The 26,221-nt window shown below is 38.3% G+C and overlaps 1 protein-coding gene and 1 pseudogene across 3 annotated transcripts in view; one reads left to right on the forward strand and one right to left on the reverse strand.

The window, feature by feature from the left end:
• The window catches only part of RAD51B (RAD51 paralog B), a 647,199-nt gene that overhangs the window by 274,056 nt on the left and 346,922 nt on the right, over positions 1–26,221 (forward strand). The gene's annotated exons all lie outside the window — the stretch shown is intronic.
• On the reverse strand, positions 15,788–16,323 carry LOC115852431 (large ribosomal subunit protein uL6-like; annotated as a pseudogene).

Genomic DNA, 26,221 nt, shown 5'->3' on the forward strand with positions numbered 1-26,221 from the left:
CTTCAGAACCATTGTTTTTCTTAGATTCCATATATATATGTTAGCATGCGGTATTTATTTTTCCCTTTTGACTTACTTCACTCTGCATGACAGTCTCTAAGTCCATCCACGTCACTACAAATAACTCAGTTTCATTTCTTTTTCTGGCTGAGTAATATTCCATTTCATATATGTGCCACATCTTCTTTATCCATTCATCTGTCGATGGACACTTAGGTTGCTTCTATGTCCTGGCTATTGTAAATAGAGCTGCAATGAACATTGTGGTACATGACTCTTTTTGAATTATGGTTTTCTCAGGGTATATGCCCAGTAGTGGGATTGCTGGGTCACATGGTAATTCTATTATTAGTTTTTTGAGGAACCTCCAAACTGTTCTCCATAGCGGCTCTATCAATTTACATTCCCACCAACAGTGCAAGAGGGTTCCCTTTTCTCCACACCCTCTCCAGCATTTATTGTTTGTAGATTTTTTTGATGATGGCCTTTCTGACTGGTGCAAGGTGATACCTCATTGTAGTTTTGATTTGCATTTCTCTAGTGATTAGTAATGTTGAGCATCCTTTCATGTGTTTGTTGTCAATCTGTATATCTTCTTTGGAGAAATGTCTATTTAGTTCTTCTGCCCATTTTTGGATTGGGTTGTTTGTTTTTTTGATATTGAGCTGCATGAGCTGCTTGTAAATTTTGGAGATTAAGCCTTTGTAAGTAACTTCATTTGCAAATATTTTCTCCCATTCTGAGGGTTGTCTTTTCGTCTTGTTTATGGTTTCCTTTGCTGTGCGAAAGCTTTTAAGTTTCATTAGGTCCCATTCGTTTATTTTTGTTTTTATTTCCATTTCTCTAGGACGTGCGTCAAAAAGTATCTTGCTGTGATTTATGTCATGGAGTGTTCTGCCTATGTTTTGCTCTAAGGGTTTTATAGTGTCTGGCCTTACATTTAGGTCTTTAATCCATTTTGAGTTTATTTTTGTTTATGGTGTTATGGAGTGTTCTAATTTCATTCTTTTACATACAGCTGTCCAGTTTTCCCAGCACCACTTATTGAAGAGGCTGTTTTTTCTCCATTGTATAGTCTTGCCTCCTTTATCAAAGATAAGGTGACCATATGTGTGTGGGTTTATCTCTGGGCTTTCTATCCTGTTCCATTGATCTATATTTCTGTTTTTGTGCCAGTACCATACTGCTGATTACTGTAGCTTTGTAGTATAGTCTGAAGTCAGAGATCCTGACTCCTCCAGCTCCGTTTTTCTTCCTCAAGATTGCTTTGGCTATTCGGGGTCTTTTGTGTTTCCGTACAAAGTGTGAAATTTTTTGTTCTACTTCTGTGAAAAATGCGATTGGTAGTTTAATAGGGATTGCATTGAGTCTGTAGATTGCTTTGGTTAGTATAGTCATTTCACAATGTTGATTCTTCCAATCCAAGAACATGGTATATCTCTCCATGTGTTTGTATCATCTTTAATTTCTGTCATCAGTGTCTTATAGTTTTCTGCATGCAGGTCTTTTGTCTCCTTAGGTAGGTTTATTCCTAGGTATTTTATACTTTTTGTTGCAATGGTAAATGGGAGTGTTTCCTTAATTCCTCTTTCAGATTTTTCATCATTAGTGTATAGGAATGCAAGAGATTTCAGTGCATTAATTTTGTCTCCTGCAACTTTACCAGATTCATTGGTTAGCTCTAGTAGTTTTCTGGTGGCATCTTTAGGATTCTCTATGTATAATGTCATGTCATCTGCAAACAGTGACAGTTTTACTTCTTCTTTTCCAATTTGGATTCCTTTTATTTCTGTTTCTTCTCTGATTGCTTTGGCTAAAACTTCCAAAACTATGTTGAATAATAGTGGTGAGAGTGGGCAACCTTGTCTTGTTCCTGATCTTAGTGGAAATGCTTTCAGTTTTTCACTGTTGAGAACGATATTGGCTGTGGGTTTGTCCTATATGGCCTTTATTATGTTGAGGTGAGTTTCCTCTATGCCTACTTTCTGGAGGGTTTTTGTCATAAATCGACGTTGAATTTTGTCAAAAGCTCTCTCTGCATCTATTGAGATGATCATATGGTTTTTCTCCTTCAGTTTGTTAATATGGTGTATCACCTTGACTGATTTGCATATATTGAATCCTTGCATTCCTGGGATAAATCCCACTTGATCATGGTGTATGATCATTTTAATGCACTGTTGGATTCTGTTTGCTAGTGTTTAGTTGAGGATTTTTGCATCTATGTTCATCAATGATATTGGCCTGTAGTTTTCCTTTTTTGTGGCATCTTTTTCTGATTTTGGTATCAGGGTGATGGTCACCTTGTAGAATGAGTTTGGGAGCATTCCTCCCTGTGCTGTATTTTGGAAGAGTTTTAGAAGGATAGGTGTTAGCTCTTCTCTAAATGCTTGATAGAATTCACCTGTGAAGCCATCTGGTCCTGGACTTTTGTGTGTTGGAAGATTTTTAATCACAGTTTCAATTTCAGTGCTTGTGATTGGTCTGTTCATATTTTCTATTTTTTCCTGGTTCAGTCTCCGAAGGTTGTGCTTTTCTAAGAATTTGTCCATTTCTTCCAGGTTGTCCATTTTATGGGCATAGAGTTGATTGTAGTAATCTCTCATGATTCTTTGTATTTCTGCAGTTTCAGTTGTTACCTCTCCTTTTTCATTTCTAATTCTGTTGTTTTGGGTCTTCTCCCTTTTTCTCTTGATGAGTCTGGCTAATGGTTTATCAATTTTGCTTATCTTCTCAAAGAACTAGTTTTTAGTTTTATTGATCTTTGCTATTATTTCCTTTGTTTCTTTTTCATTTATATCTTATCTGATCTTTTTGATTTCTTTCCTTCTGTTAACTTTGGGAATTTTTTGTTCTTCTTTCTCTGATTGCTTTAGGTGTAAGTTTAGGTTGTTTATTTGAGATGTTTCTTGCTTCTTGATGTAGGATTGTACTGCTATAGACTTACCTCTTAGAACTGCTTTTGCTGCATCCCATAGGTGTTAGGTTGTCATGTTTTCATTGTCATTTGTTTCTAGGTATTTTTTGATTTCCTCTTTGATTTCTTCAGTGATCTCTTGTTATTTAGTAGTGTATTGTTTAGCCTCCATGTGTTTGTATTTTTTACAGATTTTTTTCCCCTGTAATTGGTATGTTGTCTCATAGCGTTGTGGTCGGAAAAGATACTTGATACAATTTCAGTTTTCTTAAATTTACCAGGGCTTGATTTGTGACCCAAGATATGTTCTATCCTGGAGAGTGTTTATGAGCACTTAAGAAGAAAGTACAATCTGCTGTTTTTGGATGGAATGTCCTGTAAATATCAATTAAGTCCATCTTGTTTAATGTATCATTTAAAGCTTGTGTTTCCTTATTTATTTTCATTTTGGATGATGTCTCCATTGGTGAAAGTGGGGTGTTAATGTCCCCTACTATGGTTGTGTTACTGTTGATTTCCCCTTTTATGGCTGTTAGCATTTGCCTTATGTATTGAGGTGCTCCAATGTTGAGTGCATAAGTATTTAGAATTGTTGTATCTTCTTCCTGGATTGATCCCTTGATCATTGTGTAGTGTCCTTCTTTGTCTCTTGTAATAGTCTTTATGTTAAAGTCTATTTTGTCTGATATGAGAATTTCTACTCCAGCTATCTTTTGATTTCCATTTGCATGGAATATCTTTTTCCATCCCTTCACTTTCAGTCTGTATGTGTCCCTAGGTCTGAAGTGGGTCTCTTGTAGACAGCATATGTATGGGTCTTGTTTTTGTATCCATTCAGTCTGTCTATGTCTTTTGGTTGGAGGATTTAATCCATTTACATTTAAGGTAGTTATCAATATGTATGTTCCTATTACCATTTTCTTAACTGGTTCGGGTTTGTTCTTGTAAGACTTTTCCTTCTCTACGCCTCTTCCTTCTCTTGTGTTTCCTGCCTAGAGAAGTTCCTTTAGCATTTGTTGTAGAGCTGGTTTGGTGTTGCTGAATTCTCTTAGCTTTTGCTTATCTGTAAAGATTTTAATTTCTCCATCAAATATGAATGAAATCTTTGCTGGGTAGAGTAATCTTGGTTGTAGGTTTTTCTCTTTCATCACTTTATATATGTCCTGCCACTCCCTTCTGGCTTGCAGAATTTCTGCTGAAAGATCAGCTGTTAACCTTATGAGGATTCCCTTGTATGTTAATTTTTGCCTTTCCCTTGCTGCTTGTAATTTTTTTTTCTTGTATTTACTTTTTGATAGTTTGATGAATATGTGTCTTGGTGTGTTTCTCCTTGGATTTATTCTGTATGGGAGTGTCTGTGCTTCCTGGACTTGATTGATTATTTCCTTACCCATATTAGGGAAGTTTTTGACTATAATCTCTTCGAATATTTTCTCAGTCCCTTTCTTTTTCTCTTCTTCTTCTGGGACCCCTATAATTCGAATGTTGGTGTGTTTAATGTTGTCCCAGATATCTCTGAGACTGTCCTCAATTCTTTTCATTCTTTTTTCTTTATTCTGCTCTGCAGTAGTTACTGCCAGTATTTTATCTCCCAGGTCACTTATCCGTTCTTCTGCCTCAGTTTTTCTGCTCTTGATTACTTGTAGAGAATTTTAAATTTGATTTATTATATTGTTCATCATTGTTTGTTTGCTGTTTCATTCTTCTAGGTCCTTGTTAAACATTTCTTGTATTTTCTCCAGTCTATTTCCAAGATTTTGGATCATCTTTACTATCATTATTCTGAATTCTTTTTCATGTAGACTGCCTATTTCCTCTTCATTTGTTTGGTCTGGTGGGTTTTTACCTTTGTCCTTCATCTGCCGTGTATTTCTCTGTCTTCTCATTTTGCTTAACTTACTGTGTTTGGGGTCTCTGTTTCGCAGGCTGCAGGTTCGCAGTTCACGTTGTTTTTGGTGTCTGCCCCCAGTGGGTAAGGTTGGTTCAGTGGGTTGTGTAGGCTTCCTGGTGGAAGGAACTGGTGCCTGTGTTCTGGTGGATGAGGCTGGATCTTGTCTTTCTGGTGGGCAGGACTGCATCCGGTGGTGTGTTTTGGGGTGTTTTTGACCTTACTATGATTTTAGGCAGCCTCTCTGCTAATGGTGGGTTTGTGTTCCTTTCTTGCTAGTTGTTTGGCACAGGGTGCCCAGCACTGTAGCTTTTTGGTTGTTGAGTGGAGCTGGGTCTTAGTGCTCAGATGGAGATCTCTGGGAGAGCTTTCGCCGTTTGATATTACATGGGGCCAGGAGGTATCCGGTGGAGTAGTGTCCTGAACTTGGTCTCCCACTTCAGAGGCTCAGGCTGGACACCTGACCAGAGCACCAAGATCCTGTCAGCCACACAGCTCAGAAGAAAAGCGAGAAAAAGAAAGAGAGAGAAAGAGAGAGAGAGAGAGAGAGAAAGATAAATAAAATAAAATAAAGTTATTAAAATAGAAAAAAATTGTTAAAAATGAAATATAATTTAAAAAAAGAAAGAAGAGAGCAACCAACCAAAAATCAAATACTCCAATGATAACAAACGCTAAAAACTATACTAAAGAAAAAACAGAAAAGGGACAGTCAGAACCCTAGGACAAATGGCAGAAGCAGAGCTATACAGACAAAATCATACAAAGAAGCATACACATACACATTCACAAAATGAGAAAAAGGAAGAAAAATATATATATAAATTTAAAATTGAAGAGCACAACTGAATAAATAAACAAATCTACCAATGATAATAAGCTCTAAATACTAAACTAAGGTAAACATAAAACCAGAAACAAATTAGATGCAGAAAGCAAATCCCAAGTCTACAGTTGCTCCCAAAGTCCACTGCCTCAATTTTGGGGTGATTCATTGTCTCTTCAGGTATTCCACAGATGCAGGGTACATCAAGTTGATTGTGGAGATTTAATCCACTGCTCCTGAGGCTGCTGGGAGAGATTTCCCTTTCTCTTCTTTGTTCGCACAGCTCCTGGGGTTCAGCTTTGGATTTGGCCCCGCCTCTGCGTGTAGGTCGCCTGCGGGCATCTGTTCCCCGCCCAGACAGGAGGGAGTTAAAGGTGCGGCTGATTCAGGGGCTCTGGCTCACTCAGGCCGAGGGGAGGGAGGAATACGGAAAGCGAGGCGAGCCTGTGGTGGCAGAGTCTGGCGTGATAACAGCCTGAGGCGCCGTGTATTCTGCAGGGGAAGTTGTCCCTGCATCATGGGACCCTGGCAGTGGCGGGTTGCCCAGGCTCCTGGGAAGGGAGGTGTGGATAGTGACCTGTGCTTGCACACAGGCTTCTTGGTGGCTGCAGCAGTAGACTTAGCATTTCATGCCTGTCTCTGGGGTCCACCCTGGTAGCCGTGGCTTGCACCCATCTCTGGAGCTTGCTTGGGCGGTGTTCTGAATCCCCTGTCCTCATGCACCCCGCAACAATGGTCTCTTGCCTCTTAGGCAGGTCCAGACTTATCCCCAGACTTCCTCCCGGCTAGTTGTGGCACACTAGCCCTCTTCAGGCTGTGTTCACGCAGCCAACCCCAGTCCCATCCCTGGAATCTGACCTCCGAAGCCAGAGCCTCAGCTCCCAGCTCCCAGCCCCCACCCACCCTGGCAGGTGAGCAGACAAGTCTCTCAGGCTAGTGAGTGCTGGTCGGCACCGATTCTCTGTGCGGGAGTCTCTCCGCTTTGCCCTCTGCACCGCTGTTGCTGTGCTCTCCTCCGTGGCTCCGAAGCTTCCCCCCACCACCACCCTGTCTCCGCCAGTGAAGGGGCTTCATAGTGTGTGGAAACTTTTCCTCCTTCACAGCTCCCTCCCCGAGGTTCAGGTCCCGTCTCTATTCTTTTGTCTCTGTTTTTCCTTTTTTCTTTTGCCCTGCCCAGGTATGTGGGGAGTTTCCTGCCTTTTGGGAAGTCTGAGGTCTTCTGCCAGCGTTCAGTAGGTGTTCTGTAGGAGTTGTTCCACATGTAGATGTAGTTTTGATGTATTTGTGGGGAGGAAGGTGATCTCCATGTCTTACTCCTCCGCCATCTTGAAGGCGCCCCCTTACGTGCCCATTTTAAAATCAGTTTCAGGCAAGGAGAATGGCATTACCATGTTTGACTAGACTCCATGCTGTCCAACAGAACTTTCTATAGTCATGGAAGTATTCTATATTTGTGCTGTCCAGTACAGTAGCCACTAACCACATATGGCAGTTTTTGAGCAATGAAAATGTGGCTAGTGCCAATGAGGAACTGAATAGTTAAAATTAATTTAAATTCAACCATATATGGCTAGTGGATGCCATATTGGGCCACAAAGGGCTAGATCAGTCATTTGAGACAGAATGGATGTTGGGTCATCAACTATGACATTCAGTACATCTTTCAATAAAACAGTCAACAGGTGGTGCATTTGTTGTTTAGAACTTCTGTCTAATTAGTGACCCACCAAGGAGGCTCTTTTGAAGACAAACCAACCAAATAAATAAAACAAGTGCACACACTTGCATGGGCTAACAGTAGCAGCATCTCCTAGGTGAAAGGGTAAGGTGGGAGATCGTGGTATGACAGCATGTGGCATGGTCCCACTGATAGTGGGGGTTGGATTGGGATATAATTGTCTACAAACTCTGCAGGTGAGGGACAGGCTGCTCTTCTCTATTAGGAAGGTGTTTTTTTGTTTTCTGGTGTTTTTGTTTGTTTGTTTTTTGCAGTGTTGTAAATAGGGAATGACAACTCTTATTAATATATAATGCCAAAGCCTGCCTGCCTACCTTGTAGGTTGTACAGCCAGGGAAATACATAGATGGCATCTAGGAGGATTTATACATCCAGTAAATCTTTATCAGTTACTTGCTATGCTCCACATAGTATTCTAGGTACTGAAAAGATAACAAACAAGACTAAGACTAGTAAGCAAGTTCCTGTTTTAATGGAACTTAGTTGTTACAGACAAATAACTAATATATTTCAAATTGTGGTAAGTGTTAAGAAGAAAAAAAGCAATATAATAGGTAGAGTGAAGAAAATAGCCTTAACAAATGCCTAGGTCTGTGACTGTCTTGTCAAAAGCTCAGAGGTTTTAAGTTTTTCTTGTGAGAAAAGGACATTTGGTTTTATAGGCTTATTTATTTTAACAGCAAAGAAAAAAAAAGTCTCTGGATTACCTATTTGCCACGAGAAGGGAAAATTAAATTAGTTCCCGAGAATAGTTTCCTGATTGAAAAGTAAATTTTGCCTGAGATGTTATAGTGAGCCTGGCATGGCCTGATAATAGGATGAAGTTTATTTCTATTTTGATCATGTTCTTCTGTATCCTTTGCCTTATCTGGAGAACTTTGGCTACCCTAAGTCAACTTCTGGGCTCCAGCTCTCTCAACCATAAAATGGCATTTTAAAAATAATAATTAATTATATGGATTCTGGAAAGATTAGCTATTATCAGAATAATTATGAAATGCTTTATAAAGTTGTAGGCCAAAGGAAACATTAAGCATTCTTCATTAAATTTAAGCAAGTCATTTAACCTCTCTGGGTCTTAGTTTTTTCTTAGTTTTTTCATTTAACCTCTCTGGGTCTTAGTGGTGAAACGAAGTAGTTGTATTGTCAAGAATCTTAGGAAACAGATCCTCTCTTTCAGTGCTGTTGGAAATAGGAATTAGTATAACTTTTCTGGAGAGCCAATTTGCAGAATAATTTCAAGTTCTTTAAAACGTGCAAACCTTTTTGCCCCAAGGAACAGAATTCGAAGTGTTCACAGGTGCATGTTTAAAGATGTTTATCATACTGTTGTTTATAATAGCAAGAAGACAGCAAACGGATGTTGAACAATTGGCATTTGGTCCAGTTATGGTGCATTCCCTGTGAAATTCTATGCAGCTACTGAAGATGATGATAGCATTAATAGATATGAATGGAATTGGAAAGAAATTCACCGTGTACTAGCGTTTGTGGTAACCTGCCTCTTCACTTTGGCCTGCTGCAATCAAGAGTAGTAATTATGGTTGCTTAGAAAAAAATCTAGCAATAGTGTCAGGTAATTATTGGGCACTCCAATATCCTAGGCACTAGGCTAAGCTTTATTCATATATTATCTCATTGAAGTTTCATATTAACCCTATTGAGTAGGAACAGTTTGGAACCCAATTTTGCAGATGAAGGAACCAAGGCTCATAGGAATAATATACCTTGTCCAAGGCTTTAAATGCAGAAGTAGCAAAGTCAGAATTTGTAACCTAGTCATTTGACTGCAGAGCCTACGTTCTGAAACCATGGGCTAGATTGCCTCTCTGTAAACTGTGTTTAGGTTCTAGATAGGGTAGCTATCACAGGTATATTGTGGAAACTCCTTCACATCCTTTCCTGTAACTGCACCCTTATTTGAGAGTACTTTGGTCTGAGTATGTGGCAGAGGAAGGAGTGGTCCACTCTTTAATACAGAGGTCAGCAGACCACGGCCAGTGAGCCAAATCAGCCTGCTGCCTGTTTTTGTAAATCACATGTTATTGCAACCCAGCCATGTTTATTCATTTATGTATCGTCTATGGCTGTTTTTGCACGGCAAGGGCAGAAATGAGTGTTTCAACAGAGACCATATGGCCATTTGTATCATCTTGTCCTTTACAGAGAAGGTTTGCTGATAGAAATCTGGAAGGATGTGTGCCCTATTACAGTGACCATTCTTCTTTCCCTAAAGAGAGTAACTTAAAAGACAAAACAACCCTAGGGACTTCCCTGGTGGTGCAGTGGTTAAGAATCTGCCTGCCAGTGCAGGGGACACGGGTTCAAGCCCTGGTCCGGGAAGATACTACATGCCACAGAGCAACTAAGCCTGTGTGCCACAACTGCTGAGCCTGCGCTCTAGAGCCCACGAGCCACAGCTACTGAAGCCCATGTGCTTAGAGCCCGTGTTCCTCAACAAGAGAAGCCACTGCAATGAGAAGCCCGCGCACCTCAACGAAGAATAGCCCCAACGAAGAATCGCCACAACTAGAGAAAGCCTGCATGCAGCAGCGAAGACCCAACACAGCAAAAAAAAAAAAAAAAGACAAAACAACCCAGTTTTAGGGCTACTATCCTACACACGCCACAGGGATACAGGTAGTTGTAGGGTTTTCCGAGGCAGTGAACAAGAGCAGTCTATTTCAGGACAACTGAAGGCCCTCTGTGCGCGGCTGACTGGCTGGCATTCTCTAACTGGGTCTTCGTTGCCTTGAAACTCTGCCTGCTGCTGCTCCTCTGAGATGGAATGTGTATTCACAAATGAGGCGCTCCTTTAGTCATGGTGCATTTCCTGGGCCCTGGAGACATGGGCATGACATCACCAAGGGCCAATTAAAACAGGCTTCTCGGTCACACAAGCCCCTGAACCTCTTTAGAGGTCTGTATGGAGTGTGTGTTCTGCTCCTAGCCCTCAGGGTGTGAATTGAGACTGCCTTCCTCATCCAGCCATATTCTGGGCGCAGAAGTCTAGCTTCCGAGAGGCCAGGTCAAGTTTGAAAATTTGCAGAGTTGGAGGCAGATTCCCATTTAGTATTTTTTTCCAGGGCTCAGGTTTTTATTCCCAGTTTTCCACTCTTAATGACGTTGTTACTTTATGTGGGAAAGGGAGGGCGGTGAAAGATGCTGTCTGTGTTAGGTAAAAGACACTTGGCAGTTAGAATTTCTGGATAAGTATAGGTTGGTAACATAACAAAATCGGAAGCATATTTTGCCATTATGTTACATGGCTTTTGTGTATAGCTTAACATCATAAAACAACATCTTTTAACAGTAAAGGCTCCTAGCAAAATTAGTGTGGCTTAGAATAGGGCAATTACCAAAGGAACTTTACTAAGGGGGATTAGTCACTCATTAAATCTTTTATCTTCAGGAAGAAAAGAAACTTCTTTTTTTTCAATTCTTTTTTCTTAGAATTTAAGCATTTTAGGTATACCCCGTGCCACACCCCCTCTTCCTAATTTATATATGTACTTATTTATGAAAATGACTTGTGGAATTTAGTTTCAGATATAACTGTTCATTCTATGTACCAGAAAGGTTATTGAAAGACTTGTTTTCTAATTGGTAATAGCTCAGTCTCTTGCTAACAAGCCATAATTGTAAAATTCCCTCTTTAAAAATTATTCAAGGAAACAGGCTCAGGACTCAACGTGAGATTACACTGGACAGACTTTTATAGTTTAATCCAGGGATTGAACCAAAAACTTGTGTTTTCCAGTCTTCACAGGCAATCTACGGTTGAATGAGAATGATTCCTTTAGTATTTTTTCATGTTTGAATTCTTTTTAATGAAGTCTAAGAGAAATTACTAGACACAGACATTTTTGTGAGTATTATGTTATCTGTGGCTACCCTAAACCACAGAGCATGCCACCCCTACAGCTTAAAAAAAATCCTTGTTGTTTCTGCAAAGATAAAGATGATTATTATTTTTTTTAATTGTAGAGGCTTTTATTTTAAGAATCACTTGAAAGTGTATGAATTTATTCCTATTTCCTAAGAACAAATATAGCAGTAATTAAAGGAATTTCCTCTAGAACTGTGCAATATATTATAAAAGAGGCCACCTTTTAGCATTTCAGAGATTCCCCCCCTTAAAGATCTCTATGCAGTTTAAAACATTAATTATTAAAATTTCTAAACATCTCTGATACTTTTAATGGTATATATGTGTGTGTGTGTGTGTGTGTGTGTATGTATATGTATATATATATTTAGATTTTATAGGTGAGGAAACTGAGGTACAGAAAGATTGAATCTTCTACCTTGTGTCATTCATAGAAGCAGATATTGAATGCATAAATCATTCTTACCAAAACCCTTAAGAGGATATTCCTCTGTGTCTTTACATAAAATTGTTCTTGTTTTCCTTTGCTAGCTTCCAAGCTTTGCCTCGTTAACAACGAATTTTGTATTCCACAACCCTTTTGATGGTCGACAAAAGAGCAGGTTAGCCTGGGCAGACTGGAGCAAGCCTGGAGAGGGGCCAGTTACCACAGGCGTAAAGGTGTGGGGCTGGGGCTCTGGGAGATCTCCTCCTGCCTTACTCTTGGCAGAGGACCAATTCTCCTCAACCCCATCCCCCAATTTCTCACACCTGAACTAATATTTTGCCACCTCTCAGAGGGTTGTCATGAACACTGATGAGTTTAACGCCGAAAAAAATGCTTCAAGCCTTTTGGAAAAAAGGTCTGTCTTATATAAGTGCACAATTAGTATTGGCCACAGCACCGGTCACAAGCCTCTTGAGTGGGCAGTAGGCACCCTTGGATGAAGTTAACCAGATGCTTGTGTTGGTGAGGACAGACTCAGGAATGAGGTCTGCTGCTGCCTTGAGAGGACACGTCTGGTTTGAAACGTTGAAAGCCAGGTGATCCTTTTAGCAGCTACGCAGTAATGTCTCTTCACTGCTTCTGTTTCCTGCTAATTTGGGGAGCAGCAGATGCCTCCCTCGGAATCCCTCCCAGAGTGTTGGCATGCCGTGCTGATCTTCTCACTAAGCCCTAAACTTTTCCCGCAGAAGAAAAGTCTCGAAAGGTTAGTCCAGAATATGATAGCGAGAAGTTGTGAGAGATAGTCTGATTGGTTTATGAAAAGGTAAGGATGAGTCATGTCACTCCTAAAGGCACTGGCATCCATTTATTACACCAAAGCAAACACTGAAAGAAGGAAGCCTTTAGTCTCATTAAGGAACCCAGACAAAAATCCCACTTAATCCATCTTGCTTTTCCTTTTCCTCTAACTCAGCTGGTGTGCAGGTGTAGGGCAGCTTGGCAGAAGCTTTGAACATTTGGAAAACGGAGTCATTACTGAAAGTCACTGACACACACTTCCCTTGGAATGCTGCTGATGTCATGGAAAACTGGGACCTTAGCAGTAACCCCTAACAACCAGAGCTACAGTAAACAGTAAATGTTACCTCCACCAAGGCATTGGTTTTTAAAGAGTTTTAACAGGCTAGGGCTTGCCAGCCACAACTCATAAAAATGTTCTTATAATTTTACCCTGCTCTCTAAAAGCACTGGATAACTGCTGAGGTTTCTCTGCCACTCGGGTATGCAAAGCCAAATTCACGTCAGTTTCAAGGTTCACTGTTCAGAATTTACAGCACTTCTTTTCCATTCCTCTTCATACCCCCTGCCATGCTCACAGGATTAGGCCTGGGAGATTTAATACTTTTTCAAAGAAGTCTCTTGTCTTACTGAGTTGCCTCCATTTCTGGTGATGGGTTGAATCTGTGTGCTAGGTTTTGCCTAGTGTTTTATTGGCCTAGCGGTTAACCCAGTCTGGTTAATTTGTAGCCCTTGATCAATAGGTTATATTCCAACCGATTTGAGATAGTTGGGCAAAGTGACACCCTGTAGTTCAAACACTGAACTAGGTGCATAGCAAGAGAACAAGCAGCACATGCTGTCGTATAGAGTTGTCGAGAATGGTTGCTGTCAACAGTTTAAAAAAGGAAAAGAAGACATAGAAACCAAGAGATGGGGAGGAATTTTCTCCCATGATTGGCTTTTTTTTTTTTTTAGGAGAGAGGTGAGAGGAATATTACTATGTAAACCAAACCCAGCATGGCTTCTTTTAGACCTGTGCACAAGGTGGGAAGAAGAAGAATGCTTGTGCAAGGCATTGTCAAGGTGACCATGTAACTTACCGCCCAAACTGGATACTTTGGAGAGTGAAGGGGCTCTACTAATAATTACTCTGGCACAATGGGAATAAAGCTGGACTGTCCCAAGCAAAGCAGGAATATGGTCATCTCCATCACTGTGTTAAGACCCACCCAGCCCAAGCCCTTTAATCACAATGCCAGAGAGAGTGGACCCATTCGTGCAACCTGGGTTGTCTCAGTCCCAAGAAAACAAGTCCACTCTTAGAATTAGTGGCCTAGATAGGGAACCCTTACTGCAAGATTTCCCCTTAGTTAAAACCTCAGGTAGAGTAAACGTGAACTCATAGTCTTTATTTACCCAGTTTTGAATATGACTTTTATTGCCATAGACCAGTGGTTCTTAAAATGTGATGAGATACCTGAGGGTCCCCAGAGATCCTTTCAAGGGATCTGTGAGGGTGAACTTTTTTCATCATAATATTAAGGCATTATTTGCCTTTTTCATTCTCATTTTCTCACAAGTGTACAGTGGAGTTTTCTAGAGGACATGTGAAGTATGATATTTTAATGAAGAGCCAGATTAATGAAGAACCAGATATTGGAATGTATTAAGCCAGACATTAAAGAGATTGGCAAGACTGTAAAACAGTGGCACTTGTCTCACTAAATTTTTTCATTTTAGAAAATGCAACTATTTTTCATAAAACTACATTATTTATGTTGAGGTTATAGGTTAATTAGTGTTACTTTTAAACAAATCAGCAAATACTTAAAAATTATTCAGTTTTGTTTTCTTTTAGTTTTTTAAAATTTTATTGAAGCATAGTTGATTTACAATGTTGTTTTAATTTCTTCTGTACAGCAGAGTGAGTCATTATACACACACAGATATATATATATTCTTTTTCATATTCTTTTCCATTATGGTTTGTCACAGAATATTGAATATAGGTCCCTGTGCTGTACAGTAGGACCTTGTTGTTTATCCATACTATATATAATAATTTGCCACTGCTAATCCCAAACTAGGGATTATCATACTAAGCGAAGTAAATCAGAAAGAGAAAGACAAATACCATATGATATCAGTTATATATGGAATCCAAAATACGATGCAAATCAACATATCTAGGAAACAAAAACAGACTCACAGATATAGATAACAGACTTGTGGTTGCCAAGGAGGGATGGGGTAGGGGAAGGAAGGAATGGGAGTTTGGGATCATCAGTTTTAACTTCTGATGTGGTCAACATATTCCTCATAAATAAAAGCTCTATGAGTCCTTAATAGTTTTTAAGAGTATAAATTGGTCCCAGGTGGGAAAGGTTTGAGACCTGCTGCTCTAGACCTTTCTCTCTCCTGAGGAAACATGCTGGTAAATTGAGGTGATAAATTCCCTGTGAGAGAGACCATCTTTATTCATTATCTTATCTACTACAGCACCCAGCACAATGCCTTGCCCACAGTTAGTGCTCTTTATAGATATGCATAGATGAGCTCCTGTGACAGCTCTGAAAAGTTACCACGTTCTCTCATGTTTGGGTGTTACATTAACATTACTGTTTTTTTTAAATTGAGGTATAGTTGATGTACACTGTTGCGTGTTTGGGGTTTTTTGTGTGTGTCTTTGTCTTTTGATATTTAATGTGTTCCAGTACTTTTTGTTAAATAGTTTTTTTGATATTTTGACATAACAATAATGATGTCATTTTTTTCCTTCCAAAGTCTTATGTAATAGATTAAATTCTCATATGAAACAAGAATGTTAGATTTAAAAAAAAAAAACATGAAGAATAAAACAAGAACTCATTACTTTTTTTTTTTAACCTACCAATTCTTCTTTATCCTTATCTCAGGTGTCACCTTCTTCAATTAGCCTTCCTGGAACTTCCCAGGCTGGCCTGGTACCCCTCCCATGTGCTTTCTAAGTAACCTTTATTACTGGAAGTACTACTCTGGTCATGCCATTGACATTTTGGTTTCCCCCAGTTAACTTTGCATGCCTTTATGACAGGAGTGCTGTCTTTAATTTCCTTATTCCCAGAATTGAATAGTACTTGGTAAAGGGTAAGCACTAGAGAATCTGTTAAATGAAAATGTATAGAAGGAAGGAAAAGTTAGCTAATTTAACTAGTTAGTGAAGTGTCCAGTGCCCCACCCCCCTTCCCAAAATAGAGGGTATTTATTGCATCTTTAAAATATCACAAACAGGTCTTAGGAATTATCCAACATCTTGTTTCCATAGCTGGAAAACTTTTAGATTTTATTCATCAGTCTGCTGAACTATTCCTTTTTAAAAGACATAGATATCATTCCCCCAATTTTTGTGATATTTTTAACTATTGTGACTTGCTAAATCAAAGCAGCTGAATTTGACACAGTTCAATATAGTTTCCTTCAAGAATTAACTCATCTTTCTGGGCTTGAGATACCCTGTGGATGTTTTTTCCACCCAGGACATTTTAGAGTTCAACGAGAGACCTATTCTGAATGAGGATATTGATGGGGAGGTGAGCACACATAGACTTCACCTTGTAATGACCCCCAGTGTAACGCCCTTGCTCGTGTTCTTTACACAACTACAGATAGTGCCCATCGTGGCCAGTCCTTTGTTTCCCCACTGTATGTCAACCCAGAGCCTCTTCTTTTTCCTTCCAAGGGGACTGAGATCTACATTGATGTGATTGAAGTCCCTCCGCAGGGTTCCTCTGGGGCCCTTCACAGTAACTATGCATCCCTTCAGGGCGATGTTGACATTTCCAGAATGTCGACAGTCTGATTGTTGAGAACTGTCTTCATTCTTGCAGTAGATGCAGCAAAGGGAGGTGAGGTATTTTTGTTTTCATTTTTTAATGTCATATTTTAACATGATTTCCATAGTATTGAAAAGAAAATTTTTAGTGGAAGAAACCACAATTTGAGATTGCTTTGTTATGACCTTACGTATAAACCAATATACAGTGGGCCCTGCATATCCGTGGATGTGGAACCTGTGGATACGGAGAGCCGACTGTACTGGGGCGTTTTATGTAGGGGACTTGAGCATCCGAGGATTTTGCTGTCTATGCGGGGTGTCCTGGAACCAATCCCCTGTGGATGCCAAGGGGCCATATTTCCACCTATCTCTCCACACTCATAAACTCCTTTTCAGAGTAGGAATCTTTTAAGCCCTTAAAGGTTGGTTACCTTTTCCTGAGAATGTGATATTTCTCAATATCAGAAATTATTTCTTTTGGCAAAAAGGGAAAAATTCCATTATATATATATATGTATGTATTTATATGTATATATATATACACACACACACACACATACATACATACATACCACATCTTCTTTATCCACTCATCTGTTTGATGGACACTTAGGTTGCTTCCATATCTTGGCAATTGTAAATAATGCTACTATGAGCATAGAGGTGCATGTATTTTTTCGAATTAGTGGGATTTTTGTTTGTTTGTTTGTTTTGTTTTGTTTTGTTTTCAGGTATATACCCAGGAGTGGAATTGCTGGGTCATATGGTAGTTCTATTTTTAGTTTTTTGAGAAACTTCCATTCTGTTTTCCACAGTGGCTACACCAATTTACATTCCCAACAGTGTACGAGGGATCCCTTTTCTCCGCATCCTCGCCAACGTTTGTTCCTTGTGTTCTTTTTGATGATGGCCATTCTTACAGTTGTGAGGGATAACTCATTGTGGTTTTGATTTGCATTTCCCTGATGATTAACAGTGTTGACCATCTTTTCATGTGCCTCTTGGCCACTTGCATTTCCTCTTCGGAAAAATGTCTATTCAGGTCTTCTGCCCATTTTTAAATTGGGTTGTATGGGTTTTTTTTTTTTTATGTTGAGTTGTGTGAGCTGTTTATATATGTTGGATATTAATCCCTTATCAGTCGTATCATTTTCAAATATTTTCTCCCATTCAGTAGGTTCTCTTTTTGTTTTGTTGATGGTTTCCTTTGCTGTGCAAAAGCTTTTAAGTTTAATTAGGTCCCATTTGTTTTTTTTTTTCGGATCTGTCTCCTAAAACAAAGGAAATAAAAGCATTCTGCTTGGTTTTAGGTTGAGTCTTTTCTCTGAGTGCTGTTAGTTATATGAGTCTCCAAGTCTCTTTCTTTTCCTTAAGACCTAACACTTTGGATAATTATTTACCAAACTTATCTGTGAGTGTTTGATGAGGAAACAGAGAGAGAATAGGAGGCAGTTCTTATCAAGTCCTCATTTAAAAAGGGTTCGGTGGGGGAATAGTAGTATTTTGTCTGAGATAGAGTGCTAAAGGAACATTGATTTTTTTGGACAGGGCACTGGCTGGATGGGAATGGGAGAGCTGGATATTTGTCCTGACTTTGCTACTCTCTAAATATTAGTATGATTTCAGCAGATCACCTTACTTCCCTTTGCTACTCTTAAGTTTCCCCATCTGTAAAATCCGGCTGGATTAGAAGGTCTCAAAGGCCCCTTGCAGATCATCTAATTCTATAGTTTGTTTTGTACTCTGGCAGGATTTCATGTTCTTGACGTTCTTAGTTGACAAGTAAGGTGTGGGAGGAAATGACAGTCTTGAGTAACCAAAATGGATTTTGTCTACCCATATGCGCTAATCCCCAAAAGAAGAAGAAAATGCAAATGAGCCAGGGGCCGAACACGAAAATGGTGACAGTGAGGAGAACATTGAAGCAGACAGCTGAAAGCTTCATTTCCTGGCCCGTCTGCCATGAGGAAGGCTGAGACTGCCAAAGCCTCCAGGCAATCAAGGCCAGAACTTTGGCTCACTCTTCTTTTGAGCTCCCCCCATACCACACACACAAACCACACAGGAAAATTGTCGCTCTCCCTTCATATTTGTGCATTTTGGCTGCACTCCTATTTATGCCAAGTCCTCACCTAATCCCCTTCCTTCCAGCTGTCACTATATTCTGCCTGTTGCTTTCCGGGCTGTGGAAAGCAGCTGCAATTTCCAGTGGAGGCCCAGGGGTGGTGGCCTTAGCAGTGGGGCGTTGTTAGGGTGTGTGGACTCTGTCCGAGCCAACAGTCACTTTTACCTGGTTTATAGGCAGTTTGAGGAGTGTTCTCACTCTCCTTCCTTGGCATATGTCAGAACTGATGGCTTTAATTTTTTTCCCTCTCCTCCCTCTTTGGGGAGTTTTTCCCCACTCTACATTCCTCAGCCTTTTAGTCTGAGAGCGTCCTGTGGAAGATTTGGTTTGTCTTAGGTTCTTTTGCCAGGCTGCTCATCTTCTTTTTTTTTCTTTTTTCCACATAAAACGTATTTATCTATTGGGAGAGCTAAAGATGGATAACCAGAGCTTACAAGCCTAGAAACTTGACCCCTTCTCATCTCTGACAGTATATCCCAAGCTATTAGGTCTCCCAAGGCCCAGAGAGCTCTTGGTCATTTGCTGTCCATCCGGCCTCTAGTTGGAGAGCTAGCTTTGGTGTCCTTTCACCTCTGGCTTGTGAGGTTTTCCCATGGAGCTTGTCTGCATACATCTCGTATTGGCTTTTAGTGATGGTAACCGAACAAAGAGACACTTGGTTCTCATCATATTAGAAAGCTGAGCAAGAATCAGGAAATCTGCTTGAAGAATCTTGGCTGAATATAAGGAGAAGCCATGTTATTATAAAGGTTTTAAATCATTCCAGTGTGCACAGACTGACCTTGCTGGCCTGAATATTGAAAGCAGAACAAAACTCCCACCCAGTCATTGTTTTTGGCTGATGAAGAGAGCCTTTTTAGGTACAGTGGGTTGTTCTCTGCCCCTATTTCTGGAAACTGCATCAACTGTCTTGCCTTCTACCTAGCAGTGCCAACCCACACTCCTGTTTTTTTAAAATAAATTTATTTATTTATCTATATTTGTTTTTGGCTGCGTTGGGTCTTCGTTGCTGCACGCGGGCTTTCTCTAGTTGCAACAAGTGGGAGCTACTCTTTGTTGCAGTGCGCGGGCTTCTTATTGCGGTGGTTTCTCTTGTTGCAGAGCATGGGCTCTAGGCGCATGGGCTTCAGTAGTTGTGGCACGACACACTCCTGTTTATATAAGAGGAATCTCACATAGTTCTCAGAGCCTGGTGAAAAAGAACTCAAAGTGTGTCTGTGTTTGGGTTTGTCTGATGGTTTCTCCTATCTGTATGAATTTTGTATTTTATTTCAAAGAATTTAAATTTTAATTGATGTTAAATTCAAATAGACGAGTCTATTTGATAAAATTCTTTGGTGATAGGATCCTGTTTAACTTTATAGGTACTATATAAAGTCTTTTTATTCATGTTGGGAATAAAATACTACAAAGCCATTTTTTTTTTCAATTCTGTTTTATCTCAATCCTAGACTTACTTGGCTATATTGTTTCTAATGCCCAGTTAACCCTTCTGTCACTCATCCTTTCTCCCACTCCACATTTTTTGCATTGTCTATAATTCATAGAATCATAGTTTGATAAAGCATTAGTACTGGAAGGGTCCTTAGATGTTAACTACCCAAGCTTAATTTTATAGATGAAAAAAGAGCCTACAAAAGTAACAGGATTAGGCCAAGGTCACATACCTGCCAGAGCTTAGGCTCACAAGTGTTTTTCCACCATACTACTCCAGACTCCATGTGTCAGGAATTTTCCAAAGCACTAGACTAATAATAGCTACTTCAACAGTCAGGAAGTGCATCTTACTGGAAAGGGCAGAGGTTTTGGAGCCAGAGATATTTTGGTTTGAATATCTTGTTCTGCCATCTACTGGCAGGGTAAATTGGGCAAGTAACTAAAGCTTTTAGGGACTCTGTTTCTTCGTCTGTGATATGGGAATAATAATAATAATACTTTAGGGTTATTATGAGTATTGCACTATATGATCTATATAATGTGCCTGTTATACATATTGTGTTCAACAAATTATTATTATAAAAAATCTACTGATCACAGGAAATATTATCTCATATATATAAATAATAATTTAAAATAGGTATTTTCGGGCTTCCCTGGTGGCGCAGTGGTTGAGAGTCCGCCTGCTGATGCAGGGGACACGGGTTCGTGCCCCGGTCTGGGAAGATCCCACATGCCGCGGAGCGGCTGGGCCCGTGAGCCGTGGCCGCTGAGCCTGCGCGTCCTGAGCCTGTGCTCCGCAACGGGAGAGGCCACAACAGTGAGAGGCCCGTGTACCGCAAAAAAAAAAAGAAAGGTATTTTATAATTAGCTATTCTGAGCCGTTCTTATTCAATAGTATTCTCCTAAATTTAGCATTAAAATATGAATGGAGTGAGTTGTCCGGAAATGAATTCGTGAAAGTTATTTATACCATGACAGTGATTCATGCATTTCCCTTTTCTTTATAGCTTTCATCTGTACTTAGCTACAGTGTATCTTGTCCAAAAATTTTTGTACATGTTGAACTCACCCTAGGAAGACATCTGGAGTATACTTAGGCTTGGCCCCTGGTTTTCATTTAGCTAAACACTAGGATATAAATCTAGAATATAATCTACAAAGAATGTTAAATTCATATTTTTGAGAAGCTTGAGATATTTAGTGTTATTCTGAAACTCTTTGTGTGATGAACAGCTTCGATGTGAAATTATATGTACCTGTTTGGAGTATAGGTTGAAGTTATCTTGTGTTCATCATAAAAGGGCCCAAGATTGTTCTGTTAAAAGGAAGTAGAACTACGTTGTTGAACCCAATAGCATGGGGAGGAGGAATGAGTTAGGAAACAGAAGCTAAGATTGAATTAGCGAAGGCCAGAAGCAACAAAAGAAAGTTTGGAAGCTTCAGGAGTGATTCAGGGGAATTTCAGTTGTGGGCCTCTCAGATTGCATAGATGTCGTTGGCTGACTGGAATGCACTTAAGCTTAAAGTGGATGGAAGGACCTTGAGAAACTAGACAGAAAAAATTTCGCTTCTCTAATAATGAGAGGGCTTGGGAGAAAGAGCTTTGGCTTAGATTTTAGACAGAAGTTAAGTGCAAGTAGAAAGAGGCACTATGTGCTTTCCTCCTTATGGAACCCTTACTTGCTAAGGCACTTTCAAGTTCATGTAATTTGGTCCATAACTATGGTTAGATACATAGACTTTTCTTTCCTTGGTCGCTTTTTCAGTAAGGTGAAAGTTAAAGAGTGCAGCAGTGGTGGAGAGTGGAGTGGATATTCCTTGTGCCTATTCCTACCCACTGTTATATATTAGGTTAAGAGCCTTAGGCCAGCAGTTTCTTAAAGATAAAAGTAGGCGTCAGTTTGGAGGAATATTGGATAATTGAATATGACCAGGAAGTAGAAGGTGCTATTTTGCTATATTTTGGGTTCATCCAGATGGGATCAAACCAGAGGAATTTGGCAAGCATTGGGACTCACCACTTAGAACCACACTGAAATAGTTGTGGTAGCAAAAGAATTTCTCCAGGAGACTTATTCCACTTGAGGCATAACAGCCAGAGATTCCTGGCCCTTGAGGGGAGAGTGCCAAAGCTGATAAATTTTAGAACAATCAACTGAAGTCTATAAACTCAGGAGAAGTAGTTCAATTCGATGGTACTGGGACTAAATTGTTTCCATAATTTTCACACAGAAGACATACTATGAGTAAATGTGTCCTATAATCCAGTGTTTAGAATTAGCTCCTCCCTAATATTATTTCCTTTCCTTGAGATTTAATATATTGCAGTTTAATAAATGAGAACATTATAGAAGAATTTAACTTTAAGAACTTGTGTTTGACTTCTTCTGTATTTGTGAAATTCTGACATATTAACCTTACCATTTTTTAAGACTTTCTGGAAGAGTTCTTCGTGACCTAAAATTTACCTTCCTGTTTAATCATTCTCTGCTTTTTATACTCTGGTAAAATTAACTACACTTCATCATCATCAGTATTGCTTATCCCTTGTCACCTGACATCTATCCCTGTATTGTCCAATTGTATCCCCTTCAATTGCCCAGTCCACTGACTTACATACATTAGGTTTTCATTAAATTTAATGGTGAATGAGGAAGTACTTTATATTTTAAACAACTGACTATTGTAGAGAAAGACAACACAACAGGAAGGAATTACTGTGGCTAAAGAGTCAAACAGGAGACTAAAAATGGGAGCTTAAAATTTTTTAACAGCTTTATTGAGTCATAATTGACATCCAATAAAGAGCACATATTTAATACAATTTGGTAAGTTTTAACATATGTATACACCCATGAAATCATCACCACAATCAAGATAATGAACATGTCCATCATCCCCAAAAGTTTCTATGTAGCTGTTTTAGTCCACCTCTCTCATCCTTCCCCACCTTACCCTCCTCAAGCAAACCACTCATCTGTTTTTGTCACTATAGATTAGTTTGCATTTTCTAGAGTCTTATATAAATAGAATCATACAGGGTAAACTCTCTTTGGTCTAGCTTTTTCACTCAGCTTAATTATTTTGAGATTCGTCCATGGTGTTGCATCTATCATTATTTTATTGGTTTTTATTGTTAAGTAGTATTCCATTGTATGCATATAACACAATTTACTTATCCAGTCACCTATTGATGGATATTTTGGGTTCTTTCCAGTTTATGAATATTATATGAATATTATATGAATTTAATTTATTTATTAATATTAATATTCAAATACTAAATTAAATTAAATAAATTTAATTATTTAATAATTTAATTTATTAAATAATTTATTAAAATATTAAATTTAATTAAATTTATTTAAATTTATTAAATTTAATTTAATAAAATTTAATTTTATTAAATTTATTAAAATATTAAAATTTATTATAATAATTTATTAAAATAATTTAATAAATTAAAAAATTAAATTAAATTAATTAATATAATATTCAAAAATATGAATTTAATTTATGAATATGAATATTATAAATAAAGCTATGAACACTTGACTACAAGTCATTGAATAGAGGTATGCTTTCTTTTTTCATGGATAAATACCTGAGAGTAGAATGACTAGATTATGGGATGGTGCATGTTTAGCTTTGTAAGAAATAAACTGTCTTCCAAAGTGGCTGTACCCTTTTGCATTTCCCCAACAATGAAGTAGAGTTCCTGTTGTTCCACGTGCTTGTCGGCATTTAATAATGTTGGTGCTTTGAATCTTAGCCATTCTAATAGATGTTTAGTGGTATCTCATTATTATTTTAATTTTCAAGTCCCTAATGACATATGAGGTTGAGCATCTTTTAAAATACTTATTTGTCATCTGTATGTCTTATTTGGTGAGATGTCTATTAAGATCTTTTACTCATTTTTAAATCAGATTGTTTAAGAGTTTTTAGAGTCCCTTGAGTCCCTTGTATATTTTGGATACAAGTCCTGTATCCAGTACATGTTTTACAAAGATTTTCTTTCAGTCTGTAGCTTGTCTTTTCATTCTCGTAACAGTGTCTTTTGCTGAGAAGTTTTTAATTTTAATGAAGTCCAGCTTGACAATGTTTTCTTTCATGGAGAGTGCTTTTGCTGTTATATCCAGAAACTCATGGCCACGCCCAAAGTCACCTAGCGTTTCTCCTATGTTATTGTCTAGAGTTTTATAGTTTTGTGTTTTATATTTAGTTCTATCATCCATTTTGAGTTAATTTTTGTGAAGGGTGTAAGGTAAGTGTCTAAATTATTTTTTGTTTTTTTAATGTGGATGTCCAGTTGTTCCAGCACCATTTGTTAAAAAGACGATCCTTCTACATTGAATTGCCTTTGGCTCCTTTGTCAAAATTCAGTTAACTATATGTGAGTTATGAACTCTCTACTCTTTTCCATTGATCTAGTTATCCGTTCTTTACTGAAAACACACTCCCTAGATTACTGTAGCTTTACAGTAAGTCTTGAAGTCGGGTAGTTTCAGTCCTCCATCTTTGTCTTTCTTCAATATTGTGTGGGCTACTATGGGTCTTTTGCCTTTCCATATAAGCTTTAGAATCAGTTTGTCCATATCCATTAAGTAATTTATTGGGATTTTTATTGGGATTGCATTGAATCTATAGATCGAGTTGGGAAGAATCAACATTTTGAGAACATTGGGTCTTCCTATCCACGGAATATCTCTCCATTTATTTAGATCTTCTTTGAGTTCTTTCATCAGAGTTTTATAGTTTCCTCCTATAGATTTGTATATACTTTATTAGGTTTACACCTAAGTATTTCTCTCTCTTTCTCTGTCTCTCTGTCTCTCTGTGCCAAGATAAGTGGTGTTGTGTTTCTAATTTCAAATTCTAATTGTTCATTGCTGGTATATAAGGAAGCAATTGACTTTCATACATTAACCTTGTATCCTGTCTTCCTTTGGATTAAGTATTTTTTATGATCCCATTTTACATCTTTGATTGTCTTGTTAGCTATAACTTTATTTAGTTGTTTTGGAATTTATAGTGTACATCTTTAACTTATCACAGCCTATCTTTAACTGCTATTATGCCACTTCACATATAGTATAAGAATGTTACAGTAGCTGTATAGTAGTTGTCATATATTTTACTTATACACGTTATACATGTTATGAATCACACAATAAAGTTTTGTTTAAGCAGCCAGTTGTCTTTGAAATATATTTAAATAATAAAATATCATATATATTTACCTACTAGGTACCATTTCCATTGTTCTTTATCCTTTGCATAGATCCAGATTTCCATCTGATGTTATTTTCCTTCTGCCTAAAGGACTTACTGTATTATTTCTTGTAGTGTAGGTAAGCTGGTGATGAATTTTTTCAGCTTTTGTATGTCTAAAGAGCTCCTTATTTTACCTTTGTTTTTTGGAAGATAGTTTTGCTGGGAATAGAATTCTCGGTTGACAGTTTTTTCTTTCAGGTTTTTGAAGTTGCGCTACTGTATTTCTATTTTCATTGTTTCCAGCTAGAAACTGCACTTATCTTTGTTTCTCTGTATATAAAGCGTCTTTTTCTCTTGTTCCTTTTAAGGTTTTTTCCTTTCACTGGTTTTGAGAAACTTAATTATGATGTACCTTCATGTAATTTTCTCATTTTTTTATGCTTGTGATTTGTTGAGCTTTTTCATATGAAGAGTTATAGTTTTCACCAAATTTGGGAAAATCCTGACCATTATTTTTTCAAACGTTTTTTCTTCTATCCTCCTCCTTGGAGACTCCTATTACACATATAGTAAATCACCTGAAGTTGTCCCCCACCACCCAGTAGCTCACTGATGCTCTTTTCATTTGGCTGATTGTTTTGTGTTTCATTTTAGATAGTTTCTATTGCTGTAGCTTCAAGTTCATTAATTGTTTTTGTCTATTTCTATGTTTACTTAGTTTCTATTGTTGTGTCTTCACAACTTGTGTCTTCAAGTTCTCCAATGTGTAACCTACCATTAATTCCATCCAGTGTATTTGTCATCTCATATATTGTAGTGTTTATCTCTAAAAGTTTGATTTTGGGTCTTTTTGCTATCTCTAACTTTTCAAACATATAGAATATAGTTATAATAACTATTTTAATATCGTTGTCTACTCATTCTAGCATCTGTGTCAGTTCTGAGTCCATTTCAGTGATTGAGTTTTCTCCTTATTATGGGTCTCACTTTGCTGCTTCTATCTATGTCTGGTTATATTTGATTGGATGCCAGACATTGTGAATTTTACCTTCTTGAGTACATTGTGAATTTTACCTTCTTGGGTGCTGTATATTTTTGTACTCCTATAAATATTAAGCTTTGTTTTGGGATGTAGTTGAATTATTTGGAAACAGTTTGAT

Source organism: Globicephala melas, chromosome 2 (assembly GCF_963455315.2).
Source record: "Globicephala melas chromosome 2, mGloMel1.2, whole genome shotgun sequence".
Taxonomy (NCBI): domain Eukaryota; kingdom Metazoa; phylum Chordata; class Mammalia; order Artiodactyla; family Delphinidae; genus Globicephala; species Globicephala melas.